The sequence below is a fragment of the Amblyomma maculatum genome, chromosome 3 (genome assembly GCF_055883805.1).
Source record: "Amblyomma maculatum isolate TAMU_Amacu chromosome 3, ASM5588380v1, whole genome shotgun sequence".
Taxonomy (NCBI): Eukaryota; Metazoa; Arthropoda; class Arachnida; order Ixodida; family Ixodidae; genus Amblyomma; species Amblyomma maculatum.
The window spans coordinates 14,699,992-14,723,320 of record NC_139346.1 but is presented as its reverse complement, the minus strand read 5'-3'; the positions used below and the strand labels follow the sequence as shown (position 1 = coordinate 14,723,320).

General features: G+C 46.1%; 1 pseudogene; it reads right to left on the bottom strand.

Annotated features, from left to right (window-relative positions):
* Positions 1-7,031: 7,031 nt before the first annotated feature.
* On the bottom strand, positions 7,032-22,194 carry LOC146194261 (uncharacterized; annotated as a pseudogene).
* Positions 22,195-23,329: the final 1,135 nt, after the last annotated feature.

Here is a 23,329-nt window from a genome sequence, read left to right as displayed (position 1 = left end):
AATGCATAACAATATTCCTGAAACGCAGCCAGACGTTATCGACACCTCATTGCTCCTCCCGAAATAGATCGGAGAAATTCTCATACTCATGAACGAGATAAGTCATGATGTCATCATCGTTAGCTCTATTGAAAGCAAGGATACGTTTTTCAGTAAGATGTGGACGGACAAGGTCAGGTATAGGCAGCTTAGAAAGTGTTAATTCGTGATCTGATAGCCCTTTGAGTGTTTCAGTTGTTATGCTACCGCTTAAAAAGTGATCGTTAACGAAAATTAGGTCTAAAATTGCGCTGCTTTGGTTGTGAACTCGGGTCGGCGTGTTAACAATCTGCGTAAAGTTGAATGCCCCCTTCTTGGATCACTGCCTTGTCGTGGCGGAGGGGCTTGCGAAACTCGATGAAGTCGTGAGCTCTGCTGTGTATAGGGCCACCCAAGATAGACAGGTCACGGCAGAGAGTTCTGACAAAATGTGCTTCACTGGAGAAGGTAATGGCAACCCACGCCAGTATTTCTGCCAAGAAAACCCTATGGCCAGTCACAATACCATTAAAGATATGGCGCCGGAAGATGAGCCCCCCAGGTTGAAAGGAGTCCCACATGTTACTGGAAATGAACAAAGGGCGATTCCTAGTAGCTCCAGGACGAATGAAGCGGCTGGGCTAAAGCCAAAAGGATGCTCAGTTTTGGATGTGTCGGGAAGCGACCGGAAAGTCCGATGTTGCAAGGAGATATATCACATAGCAACATGGAATGTAAGATCTATGACGCAAGGTAAACTGGATGTCGTCAAGCGGGAAATGGACAGATTGAACATTGATATCTTGGGTATCAGCGAGTTCAAGTGAACCGGAATGGGAGAATTTAACTCCGGCGACCATTATGTCTTTTATTGTGGGCACGAATCCAAGAGAAGGAATGGGGTCGCTCTCATAGTAAACAGAAGAATGGGCAAAGCAGTGCTAGGGTACAACCCCAAAAACGACCGAATGATTTCACTTCGGATCCAAGGTCACCCTTTCAACATAACAGTTATCCAAGTCTATGCACCGACCACTACTGCTGAAGAAGCTGACGTTGAGAGATTTTATGCGGACCTACAATGTCATTTAGACCGCACCCCATCATCAGACGTCGTTTTTCTCGTAGGAGACTGGGATGCTAAGGCGAGGAGAGAAGAAATATCCGGAATTACAGGCAAGTTCGGTCTTGGCGAGCCAAAAGAAGCTGGACAGAGGCTAGTAGAGTTTTGTCAAGAAAACAACCTCACCATATCGAATACTCATTTTCAACAACACAAGAGGCGCCTGTACACATGCACTTCACCGGACGGTATGTACAGGAATCAGATCGATTATATTGTCACGTACACGGTGACTAAGGATACCAATGATAGCAGGGGGTAGCCCAGACACAAGAACACAGCAGCACAGACGCAAACGTGCAAGCGACACTTTTTCGTCCTCTTCCACTTCGTCCTCCTTTCACACCTCAGTCATGCGCCACCTGGCAACGCTAGGTGGCATTACCCCCTCCCTCCGAAAAAAAATGAGAAGGGCCGGTAAAAAGGGTGTGAAAAGCAAGAGAGTGGTCACAGCGGGTGGCCATACGCTATCGGTGGTAGTACGGCTTCAGTCGCACAATGTGCACAATGTCCGAGCTGTGCTTTCGACGTTTTGGTTGTGTGGCACCGTCTGGGATAACTTCATAACTAAGGTCACTCACACGGCGCAACACTTTGTACGGCCCGAAGTAGCGGGAAAGGAGTTTCTCTGACAAGCCTGGACGGCGAACTGGTGTCCATACCCAGACTTGATCTCCAGGCTTGTAGTCAACCTGGCGGTGCCGGAGGTTGTAACGGTGCGCGTCAGTGGTCTGCTGCTGCCCAATGTGCACACGGGCGAGCTGGCGGGCTTCCTCAGCGCGGATGGCATATTGCTGGGCATCTGAGGATAGCTGGTCATCATCTGGGCACGGGAGCATGGAATCGAGCATGCTCTGAACTTCGCGTCCGTAAACAAGTCGAAATGGTGTGAAGCGCGTTGTCTCTTGTAAGGCTGTATTATACGCAAATGTAACGTACGGCAGCACCTCGTCCCAGGTCTTGTGCTGCACATCGACGTACATTGCTAACATGTCCGCAATCGTCTTATTCAATCTTTCTGTAAGGCCATTGCTTTGTGGATGATACGCTGTGGTTTTGCGATGGGTCGTGCAACTCAGCTCAAATATGCGGTCGATCAGCTGTGATGTGAAAGCTGTACCTCTGTCGGTAATGACGTAGGAAGGGGCGCCATGCCGCAAGACTATGTTGTGCATGAAAAACTCTGCTACTTCGGAAGCTGTGGCATGAGGGATTGCCTTTGTCTCAGCGTATCGAGTCAGGTAGTCAGTAGCGACTACTATCCATTTGTTTCCGGCCTGCGACAAAGGGAAAGGGCCAAGGAGATCCATTCCAATTTGGTCGAACGGAATGCGGGGTACTTTAACGGGCTTGAGAAATTCGGCAGGCTTCTGGGGCGGTGTTTTACGGCGCTGGCATTCGCGACAGCTTCGTACATAGCGTTTCACTGCTGCGGAAAGTCCTGGCCAGTAATACATGTTGCGCACTCGAGCAAGAGTCCGTGAGCAACCCAAATGACCAGACGTTGGTTCATCATGGCAAGCAAGGAGAATATCCTCACGGAGCTCGCATGGCACTACCAGAAGGTAAGTTCTGTCTTGGCTCTGGGAGTTTCTTTTATACAATACGCCTTGCCGTATGCAGAAGGAACCAAGGTGCCGAGATAGGTGTCGAGGCAGAATCGTATCACGCCCTTCCAGATAATCGATGAGTGGAAGAATGTCTGGATCAGCTCTTTGTCGATCCCTGAGCTCAGATGCGCTGAGGGCTCCTAGAAAACCGCTATCGTCATCGGCTGTAGTATCGCCAGTGTCAACGGGTGCTCGTGACAGCGTGTCGGCGTCTTCGTGTTTGCGGCCGGACTTGTAAACAATGGTTATGTCAAACTCCTGAAGACGTAAACTCCAGCGTGCAAGTCGTCCAGATGGGTCTCGCAGATTTGCCAGCCAGCACAAACAATGATGGTCGGTGACGACTTTAAATGGCCGGCCGTAAAGATAGGGACGAAACTTCATAGTAGCCCATACGACCGCCAGGCATTCCTTTTCTGAGGTGGAATAGTTCATTTCGGCACGAGAGAGAGTGCGGCTGGCATAGGCTATTACTCGCTCAAACCCGTCTTGATGCTGAACAAGAACCGCGCCGAGACCGATACTACTGGCGTCAGTGTGTACCTCAGTGTCAGCCGCTTCATCGAAGTGCGCCAGAACAGGGGATGTTTGAAGGCGCTCACGAAGCAAAGAGAAGGCCATCTGCTGCTCAGAGTTCCACACAAAGGAGGTGTCCTTCCTTGTAAGGCGCGTCAGAGGTTCTGCGATCTGAGAAAAGTCCGCAATGAAACGCCGATAATATGCGCACAGGCCGAGGAAGCGCTGAACAGCCTTCTTATTAGCTGGAACGGGAAATCGTGCGACGGCAGCAGTCTTATCGGGATCCGGGCGCACCCCATCAGCGCTTACAACATGGCCGAGGAACTTGAGTTCTGTATACCCGAAGTGGCATTTCTGGGGCTTCAGCGTGAGATCAGCAGAACGGAGGGCTTCCAGGACAGCTCGAAGGCGTTCGAGGTGTTGATCAAATGTTTCGGAAAAAACAACTACATCGTCCAAGTACACAAGACAGATCTGCCACTTGAGGCCAGTGAGGACGGTGTCCATCATCCTTTGGAATGTAGCTGGGGCAGAGCACAATCCAAATGGGAGTACTTTGAATTCATATAGGCCATCTGGAGTGACAAATGCGGTTTTTTCTCGGTCTCTTTCGTCTACTTCGATTTGCCAATAGCCGCTTTTTAAATCAATAGATGAAAAATACTTCGCACGTCGCAATCTGTCCAGTGAGTCATCGATGCGCGGCAACGGGTATACATCTTTCTTTGTCACATTATTCAATTTCCGATAGTCGACGCAAAATCGAAGAGTGCCGTCTTTCTTTTTGACAAGGACTACTGGTGAAGACCACGGACTTTGTGAAGGCTGCACAACACCATCATCCAGCATCTCCTGAACTTGCGTCTGGATCACTTCTCGTTCTTTGGCAGACACACGATAAGGCTGCTGTCGTATTGGGCGAGCGTCGTCATAAGTAATGATGCGATGTTGTGTGATGGGCGTTTGACGAACCTTCGAGGAAGAAGCAAAGCAGTGCTTGAAGTCTAGCAGCAGTTGCTCTAAAGCCCGCCGTTTCTCCTTTGACAAGTGACAGTTAATGTCGCTTTACCGGCAGAGATGGAGAAGCGCTATACAAGCAGTAAAATCAAGGCCTGGGGCCGATTGTGGCAGCGATGATCAGCTTATTGTTGCCAAAATTAAGCTTCGATTGAGGAAAACGCAGAAATCTAGGAAGCCTTTCAGGTGTGATCTGGATCAAATTCCATTACAATATGCTGTGGAAGTGAGGAATCGATTTCAAGAATTAGATCTAGAAGACAGAGAGCCCGAATAGATGTGGACTAATGTTCGTGATATAATACAAGAAGTTGCTACTAAGGTAGTTTCAAAGCAAAAGAAATGCAAGAAAGCAAACTGGTTATCTGAAGAGGCTTTTCAAATAGCCGAGGAAAGGAGGATGGCAAAAGTTATGGGGGAAAGAGAAAGATACAAGGTTCTCAATGCGGATTATCAGAAAATAGCAAGGAGAGATAAGAATGCCTTCCTGAAAATACAGTGCCAAGCAGTTGAGGACATCAGCCAATTAAGGAATACAAGAGCTCTGTATAAAACAATCAAAGATATCAGAGGAAGCTTCTGTGCTAAGCTGGGCGTGATAAAGGACAAACAAGGCAAGGACCTCACTGAAGCATCAGAAATAAAAAAGAGGTAGCAGGAATACACGGAAGAACTGTACAAGAAGGACTCGGATGTGTAAACCCAACATAAGACGTTTGTGATTACTGATCTCGAGCAGGGCATCCTGAAGAGTGAAGTCGAATGGGCCTTAGCCATCCTTGCTAAGAACAAAGCTAGCGGAATTGATGGCATTCCAGCTGATTTGCTTCAGACCTCAACCATGACGCTGTTAACATTCTGCATACATTATGTCAGAAGATTTGGACAACCCTGCAGTGGCCACAGGATTGGAGGAGGTCAGTTTGCATCCCTATTTCAAAGAAAGCAGTGCCAAAGATTGTTCCAACTGCCGCACGATCGCGCTTATTTTGCATGCTAGCAAGGTGATGTTGAAAATCCTCCAAGGTAGGCTGCAGCAGTATGTGGATCGGGAGCTTCCGGACGTGCAAGCTAGGTCTTGCAAGGGCAGAGAATCTAGTGGACCAAATTGCCAACCTTCGCTGGATCATTGAAAAAGCAAGAGAGTTCTAGAAACCCATCTACTTCTGCTTTATTGATTATGCGAAAGCGTTTGACTGCGTAGACCACAGCAGATTGTGGCAAGCTCTCCAAGAGATGGGAGTTCCATTTCACCTCATCTGTCTCCTCAGGAACCTTTATGAAGGACAAGAGGCCACAGTCAGAACTGGGCATGGTCTTACTGATTGGTTTCCGATTGAGAAAGGAGTGAGGCAAGGCTGCATACTGTCGCCCTGCCTATTTAACCTATATGCAGAGTGCATCATGAGGAAGGTCGGTCTGGACGAGTCTTCAGCTGGAGTGAAGATTGCTGGAAAACGTATCAACAACCTTAGATATGCGGATGATACCACTTTAATGGCAGAAAGTGAAGTGGAACTCAAGATATTTCTGATGCGCGTACAAGAAGAGAGTGAGAAGTTTGGGCTTAAACAGAACATTAAAAAGACAAAGATCATGGCGTCTTGCCCTATCAAGTCCTGGTACATCAATGGACAAGAAGTGGAAGCTGTGACAGATTTTCTCTTCTTGGGCTCCAAGGTTACCTCGGAAGGAGACTGCAGCCATGAAATTAGGAGACGCCTGCTTCTGGGAAAGAGAGCAACGGTTAGCCTTGACCACCTAGTAAAGATCAGAGACATTAATCTGCCAACCAAGATCCGTATAGCTCGTGCTATGGTCTTTCCAGTTGTGATGTATGGATGCGAGAATTGGACTGTGAAGAAGGCTGACCGCCGATGAATTCACGCGTTTGAATTGTGGTGCTGGCGGAGACCCTTGAGAGTTCCTTGGACTGCCAGAAGATCAAATCAGTCGATATTGTCGACCATAAACCCTGACTGCTCATTGGAGGGTCAAATTCTAAAGTTAAAGCTCAGCTACTTTGGTCATCTGATGAGAAGAGAGGAGTCGCTGGAGAAAGATTTGGTGTTGGGAAAGGTTGAGGGTCGCCGGAGAAGGGGTAGGCAGCGAACGCGATGGTTAGATGGCATCCTCGAGGCACTGCAGATGAAGTTATGTGATGTTAGGAAGATAGTGAGAGACCGGAAAGCGTGGCGTGACATGGTCCATAGGGTCACGAAGAGTCGGACACGACTGAACGACTGAACTGAACTGAAGGTTGAATGTAAACAAGAAGTCTATCATCGAGTGGCCTGCTGTAGTTTCAGGACTCCTTCAGTTAACCTACGATGGTAGGTTAAAGTCCCTAGCCATGATAATCTTCCCGGTGGAAGCATGACGAAACAAGTAGTCGAATAACGGGTCTAAGTACAAAGCATTGGAATTAGGAGGCCTGTAGACAGCTCCAATGTGAACAAAGCCATCGGTTACATGGATCTTGCACCACACAGACTCAACACCCGGGATGTCTGGCATGACGGAGTATACTATTGCTTGTTTAAGAAGAATTGCCACACCTCTGCCTCTCGGTGGTCTATCCCTGCAAATAACTGTATGGCCGGGTGGGAAAATTTCACAGTCTCAAATACTAGGATGAAGCTACATCTCGGTGATGGTCACGACATCTGGTTCAAAGGTTAGTAGCGTGGCCTCAAGTTCAGGCACTTTATTTACTAGACTGCGGGCATTGAAGTTAAGAAAGGTTATCGATTTCCGCTCCTAGTGATTCGGGATTCGGGTTCAAGCGTTTCGTTTTTTGCTTCTATTTCGACAATGTCATTGCGGTCATCATCCCAAACAAACAGTTGCCCATTTATTTTAACCTTATCGTAGGTTAGGAATACTTTTTCCTTGCGGTCGCGGCTTTCTTTTGTGCGGTCCCTGATTGTTTTCCTGATGTCACGAATAGCACGTGAAAAATCTTCACTGACAGAAAAACCGGAGCCTTTCAGTTTAGAGCACTGCTAAAAGGTGCTGACCTTATCGCGATAATCGAGAAGTTTCATGATTGCAGGTCTGCTTTTTGTTGGATCTGATTTTCCAATTCGGTGGATCCTCTCGATTCCTGAAATGTTAAGCCCTAGCAATCCCTCGAAGACGTTCTCTTTTACAGTCATTATTACAGCGCAAAGATCGACGGGACAAAAGGAGGTCACAACAGCGCTGACTGTCAACTAAATTTTATTCGAGACCAGTAGGTTTTTATACCGCCTGGCGATCAGAAACGGAAAAAAAGCAGGAAAACATGCTAGAATATCAACAGGAATGTGCAAGGGTACAAGGATGAAGATTGGCCGACACGTATCAGATTTCACATTCTAGATATTTGACCTCTTTCTGGGACCATGCCACTGATGGTGCGCTTATGCAATCGTCCTGCAATCTTTCAATCATACAAGCTTCTATAATCTCTCTAGTTAATGCGTCTCGGTGTTTCCCTATGACACTGCATTGCCTGTACATAGGTTCACATTGATAGTCACTATCATCTTCTGCGCAGCAGTCCCTGCAATGTTTGGCTACGTGGCCTGAGGTAGCAACACGTGCGACATTATCACTGTGTTCTTTTAGCCTTTTGTTGAGACAGCGGCCAGTCTGCCCGATGTACTTTTTCCCACAGGACATGGGCAGAGAATACACCACACCTTCTTGACACGGGACAAAATGATCCCCATGTTTAACTTTGCACCTGCGCGGCTCAATAGTCGTGCAATTAACTTTTTTGCACATCCTGGAAAGTTTTTCCGGCGCTGAAAATACTACATCAACCCCCGCCCGACTTCCAATTTTTCGGAGGTTGTGCGACACCTGATGGAGGTAAGGGAAAACAACAACCTTTCTTCTTTCCCTTTGCCTAACCGGTTCGCTAGTGAGGCGAGGTCTCAGGCTTTTCAGCTGCTTTTCTGCCACCGACACTAGCACATCGGACGGATAGCCAGCCATTGTAAGGCGATCGACTTGTTTCGCAAAGCTTTGTCCCATACTATGCTCGCAACACTTCTTTAAAACATTATTAAAAACAGAATGAATAATGGCCCTTTTTACAAGTTTAGAATGAGCTGATGCGTATGGCAGGATGGGTTTTTTAGCTCGAGGCTCGTACGACCAACACACATGGGACGGAGTGAAATGAAGGGCGAGATCTAAGAACCTGATAGTGTCATTAAGTGGGGTTTCCTGTGTTATAACTAATGGTTCAAGACACTCTGTGAACACTGAATGAATCTTTAGGAACTGCTGCTCAAAGCTGAGGTTGTCGTACTGTACAAACACAAAGTAATCGTCAACAAATCTAAAAATGCGGTACACACCAAACCCTTCCAAACGATCTTGCAGTGTTTTGTCACGCAAGGCCAAAAACATATCACTCAGAATCGGAGCTAGGCATGAACCAATACATATTCCGTCTTTCTGAATGTACATATCCCCATTCCATTCTAAAAAAGTCGAACTAAGATAAAATGATAACAATTCTAGGAAGGCATCTGCAGCAATTCCGCACTCGTTTTGGAAAGCTATGACACCATTCTTTTCAATGTGGTTATTCACAGCTGACAGTCCCGTCCGTCTTTGCGCTGTAATAATGAATGTATGTAACCAACTCGCCCAAAATGTTGTATTATGGCTCTTTTACAGCTTGTAGCAAAATTTCAGTCGTTTCATTTGTTTCTTCTTGAATGCCGTGCACAATAATGTTTGATCGGCGGCTTCTGTTCTCCAGGTCATCAATTGTTTTGGTGATGGCTGCAAGGTCCTTCTCTAACTCAGCTACTCTTTTTGCGCAAACTGAGACTTGCTTTTCAAGCCCAGTTAGTTTTTCAAGTTTCTTGTCGATTGCATTTAGTTTCTGGTTAGTGACCGTTTTCTCAGTCTTGATTTCTTGAATATCGTCCGCAATGGCCCTCAGCTGGTTGGCAAGCGTTCTCAGGGCCGGGGTTCTATTCCACATCACCTCCCAGTAACAAAAGAAACCGCAGTGAAATACGAAAGTACAAGAGCACATCTACAACTGGCCGTGGGCACGGCAGCAATATTAAGCAAACATTGTTACTACGAAATGATTTGCCGTAGTATTTCCTCACCTGAACGAGAAACAGGAAAGGGTTCAATACAGCAGTTAAAAATCTTGTTCCCACAGATATTACGTTTTTGTGACAAATGAAACATAATAACGCCCAATCAGCAAGGTTTTAGAAATAATTTTGCAACAGAAACTACATTGCTAACATAAAAAGAGCTAATTTTAGAATCTTTCGAGCACAAACTATTTGCCGTAGTGTTTCCTCACCTGAACGAGAAACAGGAAAGGGTTCAATACAGCAGTTAAAAATCTTGTTCCCACAGATATTACGTTTTTGTCACAAATGAAACATAATAACGCCCAATCAGCAAGGTTTTAGAAAGAATTTTGCAACAGAAACTACATTGCTAACATAAAAAGAGCTAATTTTAGAATCTTTTGAGCACAAACTTCTAACTCTTGGCACATTCGTTGATTTTTCAAAATTATTCGATCGCATCAATCACAAAATATTGTTGGCTAAACTCGAACACTGCGGTTACCGCGGACAGTTTCTTCATATATTACAGTCCTATTTAAGTTCTCAATCACAACAAGTAAAAATAAACAATTACTTTTCACATGCCAAGCACGTGGTTTCTGGTGTTCCGCAAGGTAGTATCTTCGGACTGTAGCTGTTTCTTCGTAACGTCAATGACGTTGTCCGTATCAGTAGGCTACCAACGTTTGTCATTTATGCTTATGACACCAGTTTATATTTCAGAGCTGCGCAATTGATAAATGTTGAGAAACAATCCTCAAAATGCCTACAGTCGCTTCTAGAATGGTCTCAAAATAATCTTTAAACATAAACACTGAAAAAACGAAAGCTGTGCTATTCAGGCCTCGAAACAAGTTGACAAACATGCCACCACTCTGTTTAAAGATCGGTGCGTCACACATCCAAACGGTCTCGGCGGTAAAAAGCTCGGGCTTTATTTTCAATGAGAATTTGAGTTGGAATGATTATGTTGATATGGTGGTGACCAAGCTGTCAAAGGTTGTCGGTATCTTGTGTCGATTGAAATATTTTATGCCGAAGCGTATTAAGGAAATACAGACGGAGTACAAGTCAGCCCTTAAATTTCTCACAATAAGCTCCCCAAACCCATCTCCGCATCGGAGTACACAATACACTACACGAACTAACTGAAGGTCATTGCACGGCTCAGTTAGACACTCTGCTCGCAAATGCATGCAGAAACATTCTCTACTCGCTAAGGATTCAGCCAAAAGGTCCACCCTCAACACCCATCCAATACCAATCGGCATCACGGGCAAACCCATAGGTAACCCCGTGGCCGAAACGTACACCCAGACGCAGAGCTCATGCCAAGGATTTACATAAAGCTCATGCAAACGACAAATATGCGGTCTACCTGGACGCAGCAGAATTCAATGGGCAGTTCGGCCTACGCCTTAAGTGTAGCGTGGCACGACCTCAGACCTCGTGCTCTATCAAGACGACAAACTCACTCGAGGCCGCAGAAGATCCATAGCGCTTGCCATTTCCCCCTCCACTGCCAAACGCATTCTGAGCGACTCTAAAACCGCAGTCACAAATTTTGCACGTGGGCACATTTATTCTGCCACTACCCCAAAAAATTCTCTATTGTTACCTTATAGAACCCATACCAATTCTAAGTGCCAGCCTGCGCAGGTAATCCTACAGCGAAACTGAACACACTTTCTCGCGTGTACGCAAACAGAGCAGGGCACACCGTAGACCAGGGTAGGCTGACTCGTCCCTCAGCATGACATCACGCCTCACTACAGGTTGTATCAAAGGCTCAGCTGACGTTCCCTGCATACTTGCTCTGATCATCGTATCAAGCGTCCTTGGTCGGACCACGTGACAAGCTGGACCCCGTGACACTTGGCCGACAGCTATGAAGCCTGGACATCGTCAGCGATCCTCTCATTGGCAGCAGTTTAAGCGGTGCACGCCGAAACTAATGTTAGATCTAAGCTTTGCAGATTGGTGCACATATCTCTTTTGGAAATCTGGTTTTATTTCTCTCGCTGTCACTGCTGCCTTGAGTGCCTTGAGTGTTTTCTAGCCTGCTGTTATTTGCACGTTTTTCATGGCTAAAGAAGTGGCGAAGTTATTCTAGGTTATTAGAGAAGAAGTGAAGGCAGAATTGAAAAGGTTCAAGGACGCACTTGAATGCAGTTGTAAATCCTAACTGACAAATGTGAAAACTTGTATTGAAGAAATGAAAGAAAGCATGGACTTGATGAGAAAGTCGCTTGATGAGACGAACCAGCGGCTTGAAGTAAGCTTGAGCGAAAACAAATGACTGAGAAAGGAGAACCAAATGCTTCAGCAAAATCTTTTCAAGGCCTTGAAGGACCTGTCGGAAACTCAAGCAGCGCTCCTTACGTCTGAAAAATATTCGCTTTACAGAATCCTAGAAATAAAAGTAGTTGTGGAGGAACCAAATTAAAATCTTGGACAGCTGCTTGAGGAAATTGGTGAAGCAATTGGTGATCCTGTTACACGGAATGATATTGATCTGGGCCACAGGGTGCCGACCAAGGATGCTAACAAGAAAATTATTATCATTAAATTTCAACGCCGTGAAAAACGTGGCAAAGTTCTTCAACTAGCTGAAAGGAAATGACTATCAAACACTACCCTAGGCCTGAATTCAGATGAGTCAATTTTCCTTAACGAGCGCATATATGCCATCTATGAAAATACTCTTAGGCGTGGCCGCCAGCACGAACACGGCTGGAAGTTTGTTTGCAGATGAAACGGTTCCATCTTCGCGTGGCGCACTACGTCATCCTCAGTCATTCCGATCATTCGAGAAGCTGAGATAGACAAGGTCAGCAGTGACGTGCAGGATACTGTGTCACCTGCAGTCGTCTCGAACAGGAATATTTATGCGTAGGAAGGTCCCCTGATGCTTATCGATGTTCATATAAGAAACAGCCAGTGCTTTCGCTTTTCCCGACAACATCGCTAAACGTATCAGACAAAACAACATATCCAAGTGACTTAAATTACTCCATTTAAATGCGAGATAAATTGAGTAAAAAAGGATAACACATATCTGCATTGTTTCAATCACGCCACTGCAACTTTGATCTTTTTTTTTTCTTACGGAGACGAGGTACATCCAAAACTCTGACTATTTTCCGCTATCTGATTATCACCATATTTAGCTGTTTAAATCGCATAGATAGGAGAGGAGGAGGCGTGTAAATACTTATGTTATCACATTGTGAAATCCCAAATAGATATAGTGTTGTCACAGAAGATTATGAAATATTTAGCGTGAAAAAGGATAAAACATTTTTTGCGATGGTTTACCGCCCTCCTGCTGGGAATATTCGCTCATTTTTCGAGTACATGGGCCATTTCCTTACAAAAATGACTCGAAATATATATTAGCTGTTGGAGGGGATTTTAATATACATCTATCCAAAACGTCTACACAAGGCAAAGATCACTATAGTGGAGTGCAATCATTTTTATGATGTCATTTCCGTACTAAAGCGAGCCACTTCATCATCGTTACTTGACTTGTTCATTACAAACTCATCTGATAAGATTGTGAAGTCAGGAGCTCTAACCTGCGACATTCTCGACCACTTCTCCATATTTTTGTTCATACGGCACAAATAGTCCACGTGTAAACAGACATAACTGAGCATGTATCGTTCCATATCGCCTGAAGCTTTAGATATATTTCAAGGAAATGGTTAGACAGATTGACTGGACAGATATATTTGTCATTTTAGATACGAACAGAGCATATGAAATATATTTAGCCAGATTCCAAGCAATATATGCTGGTTGCTTCCCACTCAAACCTTACTGTGGGCCTAGAAAGGCAAGGAAGCCATAGATTACGCGGTTGGTGATTAGAAAAATGCACCAGAAGAACAAACTTTATCAGCGGTTCTTACAAACACGTGATCCGGTAAAGTGGCTGAAATACAAAGCGTTTCCTAATAAACTAAACAGCGAAAAAGAGAAATCAAAGAACGACTACTACCACCGTATTTGTGACGCTGACTGTCTACGGAAGAGCGAAAAAGTATCAAAGAAAACAAACAAATTACTAAAACCAGCGAGTACCCTGCGCACTGATAACCTCATCGTAATTGACAGACACACATGAAACAGAACTTGCAAACTGTTTTAACAATATTTGTTGAAATAGGTGGAAACATCTGGAATAGCAGATCAACCACGCAAATACCAATAAATCTTAACAGCATATATCTTCAGCCAACTTGCGCTAGCAAAGTCATTACTGTATTCAAAAGCCTTAATAATAGTCGTAGCACCGACGCATATGTTTGAGAAGGACGGCCTATAAATATGTAATTGATCACACTGCACCTGTGTTTAGCCCATATATTTAATCCAGCACTCTCAGCAAGTGTCTTCCCAAAGGATATGCCATGGCGCGTGTTATCGTTATTCATATTGGAGCTGACAGAAATAATATAAGTATACCGTTCAATATCCATTTCAGCAATCACTTCACTTCACTTCACTTTATTTCCTTAATGGCCTCTCTTGGAGGCATTACATAAGGGGTGGGTTTACAAGCATGAGAAAATACAAGCACAGGTCATTGTGTTTGAAAATAAATTTTTAAGGCATCAATAAATGAAGATTAGCATGAGAGGGTGGCGACTTCGTGGGAAGGGCATTCCAGTCCACAATTGCTCGGGGAAAAAAAGATCCTGAAAAAGTTTTGGTGCGAGCAACAGGCCGAGTTATCTGAAATGGATGCGAAGCGCGATGTGGTATGTGGGTGCGATGCACAATGTAAGGTGCCTGATTTAGTGAACTGTTTAGAATTTTGTGCAGTAAACAAAAACTGGCAATGCGGCGACGGAGTAAAAGGTTATCAAGACTGGAATTTTCCTTTAGAGATGAAACGCTGATGGAATACAAGTATGCGTGATGCACGAAACGGATGGCGCGGTTTTGAACTGATTCGAGCGCATTTGTTAAGTATATCTGAGATGGGTTCCGTATTGGACTGGCGTACTCAAGCTTTGATTTTCTAATATTTTCTAAAGGGCTAGAAAAAACAATTAATATTCGAATGGATAATTTTTCTCAAAAATATAGTCTGTTACCTGATATTAGTTTGGTTTCAGCAAAGAGCGTTCTACAGAAAGTGCTTTGCTCACCCACAAAAAACATTGTCTTAGAAAGTATAGAAACAAAACTAATGGCTTTGGGAATCTATGTTGATTTCAGTAAAGGTTTTGATCATTTTAATCGCAATGTTTTATTAGACAAGATGGCAAAATATGGTTTCCGTGGTACGTACACTGGACTAATCCGTTCATACTTATCCTCACGCTGACACTTCGTTGAAATTAATGACCATATGTCACAAATACGATCCATACAAAGTGGTGTGTCACAAGGCAGCATCCTTGACCCCATCCTCTTTCTACTTTATATAAAATATGTAGTGCTAATTGATAATTTGTCTAAATTTGTGATATACGCTCATAAATGTAACTGTCATAACAGTTGTAGCATAGCGCTTGGTGGTAGCGCTAGTAGAGAAAGAGAAGGAAGAAGTGCGGTGTGAGATGAAGAGGTAAAGGAGCGTTGGAGCGTGTTCGCTGTTCTTCATTGTTCTGGTCGGGGTTTTGGTTATTTGTGACGATCCCCTGGACTCAAGCGTCTGAAGCGGACCTCCACGCGTCGACACCACACCCACAGCCACGTCTGCGCAGAATCCATGACACGGGATCTGGCGTCGCCGCTGACTGACAGGCAAGTGGAACCCTCGCCGGCCTCTGAGCCCGAGTTTACCGATTATGGGCCCATAATTTCTATCAAAATCTGGTGATCCTGCCAGGAGTCGGGCAAACGTCATTTGCCGCAAGGCCAGATCTGCGCCGCCGTGAGTGGTTAAGATGCAACTAGGGAAGTTGGCAGATATCGGGACCCAGTTGGGATTGACAGGCTTAGAACTTCGCACCTGGATCGAGAATGAACGAACAGCGCTGCGAGCTGAACGCGCAGTCTAACGTAAAGCAATATGCGAAGCCGCAGAAAAGGAGAAGCAAGTCACCGAAAGTAGAAAGCAAGCAGCTGAGAGAGAGAAAGAGGAACTGGAATTACAACTCATGCTCCAGGATCGTGCCCGCACTTATGGGAATATTAATGCCGATATCACGGGTGCGCCTAGCTCTTCCAGTTCTCTCAATCCTAAAAAATTACGTCCTTTGTTCGACGAACGACGTGACGATCATCATGCTTATCTGAAAATATTGTGGCAACCAGACAGCAATGGCCTCCAGAGAAATGGGCTTAACTGGGGAAGCTCTACAATCATCGGCCGTATTACAGCGGAAGGCTGACTTGATTATGCAAAGGCCTTGCTGCAGCGGTTCCAGTTCACTGCACAAGGATATCGGGAGAAGTTTCAGGACAGCAGCTGATTGCTCGTATCTCCAGTTACTTTGACCACTTGATACATAAGGCTGAGGTCAACCCGACGTTTGAAGTAATAAGGGAAGTGATGTTGCAACCCAAAGGCCATGATCTTCCTCAAAGAACGGGGCTCCAAGAAGCTGACTGATCTTTCTGATATGACGGACCGCTTCATTGAAGCCTCCTTGCCAACATTGGTAGAGTTGGGGATGAACTGAAGCACAGCGAGAGCAAAAAGCAACTACCACGGTGAATTCTGTGTCACAAGTTGGGGCATATTGCCGCAAACTGTCGACTTGCTTCCAGGGATGTGCTCAAGTGCGATGCGTGGGGTCAATTTGGACAAAACGCCAACGGCTGCCGAACGCGACAAAAGGAGAAATCTGCTTCATGTGCATTGCGAAATATTCCAAAGCGAGCTTCGAGGCACATGGCTTCAGAGCTCCTCAGCGCGCCCAAGTTGCGCACTCCCACAGATCACGGAAGGGAAGCCACAAATGCCTCCTTTTTTGTCTGTCGAAATGCCGGTTCCTAAGGGCCACGTTTACGAATTCGACGTCCTCAGAGAGACAGGGAGCAATACCGTGATTGTTCGACAAGGCCTGGTGGCTTTAGACTCGTTCACGGGGAAAAGCAGTAGCGTTTCGCTTTTGGATGGACGTGTCAAGTTGTTACCCGTGGCTGTGATCCGGATGGATACACCGCTTTTGATCGGAACAGTAATAGCCTTATGTATGGACGGACCTCTCTACGACCTCGTGCCTGGCAACATACCAGGCATATGGGCGCTGCATGATCCGGATCCTGCATGGGAGTACGCTGCCGCTGTTACAGATGTTACTACTGAGCGAACAGGAAGCACGCCTCCTTCGGCCCAGTCACTACTTTCTGCAGTCGCCACAACGCAGCAGGAATCGAGTATTTCACTGAAGAGGCACCTATTAGGATCTCATGAAAGCACAAGAAAAACGAATTAATTGCAGAACAGCAGAATGACCGAAGCTTGAAAACCTGCTTTGCGAAAATTGGCCCGGAGTTCAGTTCTGGAAAAGGGAATGTCTACAGATTTTCTGTGAAGAGTGACCTCGTATACCATCATTTCACATTCTTCTCTGGCAGACACTTGAAGCAACTGGTTGAGCCGACTAATGTACGGTTAATGATTCTCCACTTTGGTAACAAGAGTATCATGGCTGGACACCAAGCGATTAGCAGAACCACTGACCGAATGCTAGGTGATTTTTCCTGTCCGGGCGTGCACGGCGAGTTCACCCAGTTCATTAAATCATGCGATATATGTCAAAGCACGACCCCCAAAGGCAAAGTCGGCGTAGCCCCTTTGAGCAACGTGCCTGATTTCAACACCGTTCCAACGAGCAGCAGTTGATTTAAGAGGTCCACTTTCCCCGATGTCAGAGAAACGAAACCGTGACGTCATTACTCTCGTTCACTTCGCTACACGTTGCCCAGATGCCGTGGCACTTGCAGCTATGATGGTGCGAACATCGCGGACGCATTGTTCCTTCCACAAGAGATGGTCACAGATCAAGGCCGCCGTTTCACTTCGGAGGTGATGCAAGAGGTATGTCCGTCAAGCTCTTGCGAACAACGCCTTACCATGCTATGTCGAAGGGCCTCGTAGAAAAGTTCAACTGAACTTTAAAAATGAGGAATAAACGAACTTGTCAAGAGCGACCTCGATCATGGGATCGCTATCTAGCGCTGTTGCTTTTCGCTTATCGGGAGGTACCACAAGCCAGCTTGAGGTCTTCTGCCTTCGAGTTAATTTACGGTCGTCACGTGCATGGACCTTTGAGTGTTTTCAACGAATTGTGGACCAATGAGAATCTGGATGGGGAGGTTCAAACAACGTACATCTATCTTGTCGAACTTCGAAAAAGGCTCGAGGGGACATGTAACCTCGCCCAACACGACCGCAAAAGTCGACCGCGGAGGCTACAGACGGGAAACGAAGTGCTCATCTTCCTGCCGTCCGATTCAAACAAACTATTCATGCAATGGCGAGGTCCATTTGAAGTTGTGGGCGTGAGGAACCAAGCGAGATACCTCATTGATTTGGAGCTGCAAAGAAACTTCCCCATCAGCATGCTGAAAAAATATGAGGAACGTCGTACCGGTTTTCCCATCTTGTCGGTCACCGTTGTACAAGCAAACATGTCAAGCATTCATCACACCTGTCGCAAGTAAAGTATCTACAGTAACTGTAGCGCGCTAATAAGTTTGTGCTACACAAAGATTGCCACTGGTGCAAAGGTGTCGCAAACTTTGGAAACTTGCTTCCATATGAAGTGCGCAAGAGTATGTCAAAGGAACTGTTATTGTGGGTGCTGACTACGTAAGCCGTGTGTGAACTTAGGCCTGCATTCTTCAGCCTTTGTATTTCTTGGGTTAATGCTTTGTGCTTTGTGTTACCGCTGTGTGAGTTTACGTGTGCACTGACATTCTGAACAGGACACACCTCCTTTGCTAGAGACTAGAAAAGTTTCGCTGTAACTGTCTTAAAGTGGGGGCTAGTGTCATGAAGTTGTAGCATAGCGCATGGTGGTAGCGCAAGTAGAGAAAGAGGAAAAGGAAAAAGTGAGGAGAGAGCTGGAGAAGTAAAGGAGCGTTCGAGCGTGTTCGCTGGTCTTGATCGTCTGGCTCGGAGTTTTGGTTATTTCTAACCATCCCCGCGATCCAAGCGTCTGCAGCGGACCTCCACGCGTCGACACCGCACCCACAGCCACGGCTTCGCAGAATCCACGACACCAAATCCGGCGTTGCCACAGACTGACAGGCGAGTGGAACCCTCGTTTGCCTCTGAGCATAATTCTGCATAATTTTAAACACAGTGACATATTTTTTAGCGGAAATAATGTGACCGATATTCTACCACTCGCAAGCTCAGTTTGTTTCCGGCTGCAGGAGTTGGCTGGTATAACAACCCCTTATTAAATGGATTGAAAAAAAAAGTATTTTGTTCCGAGCACCGAGTAAATGTCTAGAAATGCCTCCAAACATCATCACTGGTCCATAAAAAATCAATCGAGAGACATCTGTGAAAACAGTTGGAGTTTTCTCTGAACACATGCTTTGGAACGACCATATTGGTCATCTTTGCTGAAAAGCGCGAAAGGTAGTTTGCATCCTCAATAGAAATCGACATTTATTTCCTGCCTAAATTAAACAGCTTTTGTATATTCTTATTTCCATTCCGTGATGAGTTACTGCTTACCGGTGTGGGGAAACACTAGAGCGCAAAATTGAAACAAACTAATCTTATTTAAAAAAAAGGTGTTTGGGCAATAGAAAATATTCCATTCAACGAGCATACTAAAACTATATTCTACAAGTACAAAATAACGAAAGCCGATAACATATACAAGTACAAACTAATAAACACTTACACTGGAGCAATGCAGGGCAAGTTAAATACATTCCTCTCACTCGCCAATCTCCATAAACAAGAATACGTATACCCTCATCGCCATAAACTGCCACATGAGCAGGTTATGGCCGCCAACGCGTTGAATACGCAGTCCTCCACACACTCAAAGACTTTGCGAATACATTGGCATGACGGCACTTAAAGAACCCCTGTCCAGGGAAGGACCTTTTAAGCAAAGGATCCCAGTGTTTCGATCAGGTATCGGGGATAGTCTGTGCAAAATGCTACAGTGACACGCGCGCCGCAAAGCATCGAAAATACAATTCAAAGCTCTCTCATGCTCTCCTTTGGGAAGCCAGCGTTTCCTGCGCTGGCCCGACGGGCCACAGTAATGACGTACGTACCGCGAACGACGTCCATTGGTCCATCTCGCTGACTGACGGGAGAAGGATGGCTCCCCTCTATCTGCACGAGGCAGCGGAGGTGGCTCAGCTACAGAGCCAGTAGCAGGCCCGTGCATTGCTAGCGGCGGGACCCGAACTGGCACCTAATCTTGATCTGTTGTAGGTCGTCATTGCACACGCCCCCGCTGGTGGTGGACGACGGCTGTTGCGGCGCGCGTCCTTCTTTCCGCCTTTTCCTCTATATATGCCCCCCTATCTGCACGAGGCAGCGGAGGTGGCTCAGCTACAGAGCCAGTAGCAGGCCCGTGCATTTTCCTTTCCCTCTTCCTACAGCCACAACAACACACCCTGGTACCTGCAATGGTACCCTACCGCTCGCTGCGCGCTTTTCCCTCGCCACGACCAGACTGAATCCAGCGGCACGCGCTCCCTCGGCAGTGTTTTTTTTTTTTTTCGCGCTCGCGGAGTGCCACGCCCCACCTCCCGCCAAACGCGGAGGAGGAAGGGGAATTTGTCTTGCGGAGGCTAGACGACCTCGGGCAGGAGAGTGAAAAACCTTTGCGAGGGAACGGAAGGAGAGAAGCATTACAGAATCGGGTGATTGCTGTGGCTGTAACTGCGTTATTAGTTACTCTTTTCAAAAACATTTTGCGGCCTTGCGTTCCAGGGGCGAAGTCTCACAGTCACCGGGGAAGAAAATATTTTCGACCGGAGGGCGGACAGTGGGCCTTGAACAAAGGTGACAAAAAGCATTTGTTTGTTAACGAGCATTAGTGTAACTAGAGGCTTCCTTCTACCTTTTTTTTTCACTGCGATTTGATATTTTCCCTCTTCATTGGTACAGTTGAACAAAAATCTAAAATGCTACAGGGTGACATTGTTGTCAGGATGGTAGGAGCTTTGTCAAGCTGCTATTATGCAGCTTTTTTTCCTACTCCCTTTCCTCGCCGTGTATATTTTATTTCGATGAAAAGAAAATAAAAAATTGATTGCTCTATCTATCGCCACATGTCGCCCTCTCGAATGATCAAATTACCTGCTCCATACTCGGACGTTCTCTTCATCGGCTTTGTTAGCTCTTATCCACCCAGGCCGATACAAACCCCAATGATCTCTTTGTGAGGCTGCGAGAGTCAACTTAGACCACATTTTACACCTCTGCCGATAATTCAAACCACTATCTCGGTGGAACTTCGTGGACCTAGAGGGTTGGGAAATCGCGGTCGCCAGCTCCGAACCGGCCTCATAAAGACAGCTGGTATAGTGGGCTGGAAAGGTCGCCACTGCCCACTCCATGCGATCGAAAGCCAGACCAACCCTAGGATGTAACACCCTTTTTAACTCTTTATCAATAAAGTTTTCACCTGCCTATTTTCTTGCTTGGCTTTCGTCCTATCTTCGCTGCTATCTGTAACCAACTTCAGACTTGTTCGTGCATTCAGTCTAAACCGAGCGACCATGAGAACCTGAGCGACGAAATCTGCTGCTACAAAATAAAGCACCAGAAACACGCCGAGAAACGGAAACTGGCCGCTGGTCTCGCGCTCGGTAGAGCCGCATGCCACGGTGAAATGTATATGCGCACTCCTCGCTATGCCCCAGGGAACGTCTGGCTGTTTACGCTGCATAGCATGCGTTCCTACCTGGTTTCCAATGGCACCTACTGCTCAAATAAGCTCCGTGGGTGCGAAAGAAACTGCGCTAATTCATCGAGGAAAGACATGGAGCGCCGATGAAAGCGCTGATCCTGCTCACGTACGTGTACTTCACGACGGTGAGGCGAATTTGTGGCCGTCGATGCGCTGTGTTCCGTCGTGAAGTGTGCAGGGAAACTGCAAAGGTTCCTCACAAGCAGTCCTCAGTAGCAGTCGCCCTCTAGCCGATTTCATTCAGCACCGCAACTGAGGGAATCCTGGACGCACATTGCTCATAAGCGGTGCACTTTGTTGTCAGTTGTCGCGCGTTTTTTTCTTCTTTTGGTATTGCTTTTTCAACAGCCATGCACTAGTAATATCGCAGGGGACCATTATGATTGACTCGAAGGGCTCCTTCCGATTTCCACGTTGGTGAATTGCTTCCTCTGGTTTGTCGACGAAAAAAAATCCTGGCACGTTCCTCTGAACAGTAGTCAGCCGCCTGCTGGCTGCAGCTATCGGCAACCAGTGCACGAATACTCTTGACGAAAACGCTCGGCGGAGAACATTTTTCTCGCTAAATTCCTATCTTCCGTACCGGCGCGTAACGTACTGCATGCGTAATGACCCCCGCTGGGAATGTGCTTCGTTTCGGAGCCAAATGAGAGGCGTTGGTGCATACGTTACAGCCTATCGGAAGGCCTTTTCTAATGCGCAAATGCATAGGAGCCTACGCGTTCGAAACGCGCCTCATAAGTTCACGATGTGCACGCATGCTCCCTTCTGCATGAGCGCGTGCTAAAAAGAGAACCAATGAAATCTTGGCTATTTCATCTTGGCCGCTTCCTGTGCACAGTGCCTGATTCCATGGTTGAAGTTAAAACGAAAACGCTTGACTTTTCACCCAGCAAAGAGCAGAGCGCGAGTGTCGTTTAGTGGTTGCTGGGTTGCATCTTACCTGTACTCACCTATGGGGCTGAAACGTGGAGGCTAACCAAGAGAGTTCTACTTAAGTTGAGGACAACCCAGAGGGCTATGGAACGAAAAATGGTAGGGGTAACATTAAGAGATAGGAAGCGTGCAGAGTGGGTCAGAGAAATAACTCAAGTTACCGACATTCTAGTGGAAATTAAGAAGAAGAAATGGGCATGGGCAGGACATGTAGTGCGAAGAGAGGATAACCGATGGTCGCTGAGGGTAACAAACTGGATTCCAAGGGAAGGAAAGCGTAGCAGGGGGCGGCAGAAAGTTAGGTGGGCGGATGAGATTAAGAAGTTCGCAGGGGTCAAGTGGACGCAGCTAGCACAGAACCGGGTTAAGTGGAGAAATAGGGAGAGGCCTTCGCCCTGCAGTGGGAATGGTCAGGCTGATGATGATGATGATGATGATAGTCTATACCATGCAGGTATAAGAACTGGAAATAACCATTCGTTGGCAGTAATACGCTGGAGTTCTTTTTATTTTTGTCGCCCCCTGTCAGATGTGATAAATGCGCATGTTTTGTTTTTACTTTTAGATTTTGTGCATGAGGATGCACACTTTCTTATTTTGTTATTTTAAATGAATCGGTGCGCTTTGCGCCTAAGGTTGCATTTTGCAAAATGCTTACATTTGCGGTCATCAGTGGTTCGTCTTCCGTTTTTTTTTTTTGTTGTTGTTTTTTTTACTATTCCTTTACGGGAATACAAGCACGACCCCCAGCAATAAACATCGTTATTTCGGTATCTCAGAAAGAGGTCGGCGTGGAAAACGGTTGAGCGCAGTTGGTACCTGCCTTATACGCAAGAAATGAACACGATTTCATTACAGGCTGTGCGAGCGATTTGTAAGAGCTATCTTTCTTGTGTACCGTCAATTACGTTGTTCCTTCACAACACAGGTTACAGGTTGTGACGCGGGCCCAAACGGGTGCGCAGCGCTGTCAGATATACCAATATCTTCGAAATAAAATTTACTCGTCTTCTGGCTGCAGCAGTCGCAAGATCTCTCTACTCTGTTCGTATTCAAAATTTATTGCGAATAGGGAAACGATGAGCCCCGCGACAGTGACTGAGTGGTTAGGACTCTTGACTACTGAGCCCGAATACA